The 3,096-nt window shown below is 41.4% G+C and overlaps 1 pseudogene; it reads left to right on the top strand.

The window, feature by feature from the left end:
* Window positions 1–569: 569 nt before the first annotated feature.
* Window positions 570–1,548, top strand: LOC133046205 (olfactory receptor 4C3D-like; annotated as a pseudogene).
* The last annotated feature ends 1,548 nt before the right edge of the window (window positions 1,549–3,096 follow it).

The raw sequence follows: 3,096 nt of genomic DNA, 5'->3' as shown, positions 1-3,096 counted from the left end.
GTATAGTATTGGACTAGTAAAGGGAAAAGTCAAGGATGATTTCCATGGTTATAGTAGATGATGGAAGAAATATAGAAGATAGCCAGGTGCAACAGTGCAATGGGAGTTGGAAGTGTGGCTGTGAAAAATATTTAGGAAAATTGTTTTCCCATAACTGGGTATCTCTAATGAACTTGTGTGTGTGTGTGTGTGTGTGTGTATGTACACACACACACATACACACACATATATATATATAAAATTTTTATTACAAAAAGTTCCATGAAGATTTCAATCTAAAAAGAATGAGAATTTATTCTTAATGGTTACAAAACAAGAGATGTAATATTTTAGGGAGTTGTTTATTTTATCTGTAATTTAACTTCATACTTTGGCAAAATTACTAATTTAAAGCACAGAAAATAATCTGTATGTCTTTGCTTTGGGATTCGGGATTTGGTTTAATTGTATTGCACATTGAATTCCCCCAATATTTTTTTTTTTTTTTTTGAAATGTCTTATAAGAGGTAGTAACACATTTTTCTTGGTAAACCTCTTTCCATCTAAGTTCTTGTGGCAGCTCACGATTCATGGTTAGTCCAAGAAATGTCACAGAGTTTTCATGCTGGGACTCTCACAAAACCCCAAGGTGCAGAGGGTTTTGTTTGTGTTCTTTTTGATTGTCTGCCTGGTCTCTGTTGGGGGCAACCTGCTTATCATGATCACCATTGTCTTCAGCCCCACCTTGGGCTCACCTATGTACATTTCCCTCTCGTGTTTGTCCTTTATTGATACTTGCTATTCCTCGTGTATGAATCCCAAACTCATCCCTGACTCCTTGTATGAAGGGAGAGCCATCCCTTTTAAGGGCTTCCTGGCTCAATTCTTTGTTGCCCATTTACTGGGAGGAACTGAGATCATCCTACTCATGGTGATGGCCTATGACCACTACGTGGCCATCTGCAAGCCCCTGCACTACACGGCCGTCATGACCAGGCATCTCTGTGCCCTGCTGGTGGGGCTGGCTTGGTTGGGGGGCTTCCTGCATTCCCTGGTTCAGCTCCTGCTGGTCCTGCAGTTGCCCTTCTGCAGGCCTAACGTGATCAATCATTTTGTCTGTGACTTGTACCCCTCACTGGAACTTGCCTGCACCGACATCTATGTCATTGGCCTGTTGGTGGTGACCAACAGTGGCGTGATCTGCCTGTTGATCTTCCTCTTGCTGGCTGCCTCCTACCTTGTCATCCTGCGCTCCTTGAGGTCCTACAGTGCAGAGGGGAGGCACAGAGCCCTCTCCACCTGTGGGGCCCACTTCACGGTTGTTGCCTTGTTCTTCGTGCCCTGTATATTTATTTCATGTGGCCATCATCTACTTTGTCCATTGACAAAATGGTGGCCGTGTTTTATTGTATTTTGACACCCATGTTCAACCCCCTGATTTATACCCTGAGAAATGCAGAGGTGAAAAATGCCCTGAAAAATCTCTGGAAAAAAATGAGCAATTGTGGATGGAGGATACAGGAACCTAGGGAAAGAAATGATCAGTCACTCTCAGAGAAGAATTCTTAGTCATTGTGAAAGTTGAGAAATCATCAAAAAATTTCAGAATAAAGCTGATTTGAATGTTTGAAATTATGCCTAATATATCCATATTCTGTGTTGTTGACCATGCAAGTGAGTATATGCCAATTCATGTTTTTAATTATTAAGTTTGTCCTAAACCGCAGAGCATGGAAGCACCACATTTCTCTTCCCAACTTGTGTTTGAGATGGAGCCTTCCTCAGTCTGGGGTACTTCGAGTTTATCATGAGCAAAATCTCCTTATTGAAATATTACTAACCTGGTCCTCCAACTCTCCACATCAGAGTACTGATCACAACAGTTATTGATGATTCACCTGCACCTGATGTATACTGACAGTGATATCAGAAAGAATCTATAATTTGATGATACTTTTAGAAGACAGGGAATACAATTAAGATTGATTGAACTAAAGTCATGGAAATGTATAAGCATGATTGTATACTAACTGTAATGTGGTGTGAAATTCTGAAACAAATGTCCAGTGTGCACATGTGACCACACACACTTGCACCCACATACACATACACTCCAACGTGGTGTATGGTTTATCAAGCATCAATCTGGTATTAGCACACACTGCTCCACTGCTCAGACACTCAGTCGTGTCTGACACTTGCAACCCTGTGAACTATAGCCAGCCAATATCCTCTTTCATGGGATTATCCAGGTGAGAATATTGGAGTGGGGTGCCATTTTCTCCTTCAGGGGATCTTCCCCACCCAGGGATTGAACTGGCGTCTCTTACATCTCCAGCATTGGCAGGCAGGTTCTTTATCACTGAGCCACCAGAGAGACCCCAATTCTTATCATTCAGTTTAGTTCAATTTTTCAGTCCTGTTCAACTCTTTGTGACCCCATAGACTGCAGCATGCCAGGCTTCCCTGGGAGTTCCCATACCAACTCCCAGAGTTTGCTCAAATTAGGGTCCGAGTTGGCGATGCCATCCAACTATCTCATACTGATTTCAGCATACTGATTCTCAGCAGGTTGAGATATTTAGCTACTTTAAGAAGACTCATGTTTCCAGGAAAATAGTAGACTGCTGGTGAGTGGGATCATTTTTATTTGATCAAAACTTAGATAAACACAGGCATTTCCTGAGTATAGGGGAATAAAGGGTAGGCAGGAATATTTTACCAGATGAGATTTTAATTTACAAGGACATTGCTTAAGACAGGGCATCGGTTCTTCCTCCTTCCCTCAAGTGAATAGGTACAAAGTCATTTAATAGAATCTTTCACTGACACTCACAAAACTTTTTTCTTTCTTCTTTTCTTTTTTTTTTTTTTTTTAACATTGATTCATCCCTTTAGACTGCAGAAGGATGGGTAGTCTTTAACTAGAAAGATTTCTCCAAATTGAAGGAAAGCAAAACCCAGAAGTATATATAATGTGTAAAGCAAGGGGAATGAGTAATTTAACTTCTTACGCATGATACTGTCTACAGCACAGGCAGGAGTGGGGGTAAACGAGCAAGTGGGGGTAAAAGAGAAGTTGGGCAAGTCTCCAGCTACAGCCAAGTCAATGTCTCC

Source organism: Dama dama, chromosome 24 (genome assembly GCF_033118175.1).
Source record: "Dama dama isolate Ldn47 chromosome 24, ASM3311817v1, whole genome shotgun sequence".
Classification (NCBI taxonomy): domain Eukaryota; kingdom Metazoa; phylum Chordata; class Mammalia; order Artiodactyla; family Cervidae; genus Dama; species Dama dama.
The sequence above is the reverse complement of the archived record's forward strand: the minus strand, read 5'-3'. Positions and strand labels throughout refer to the sequence as shown.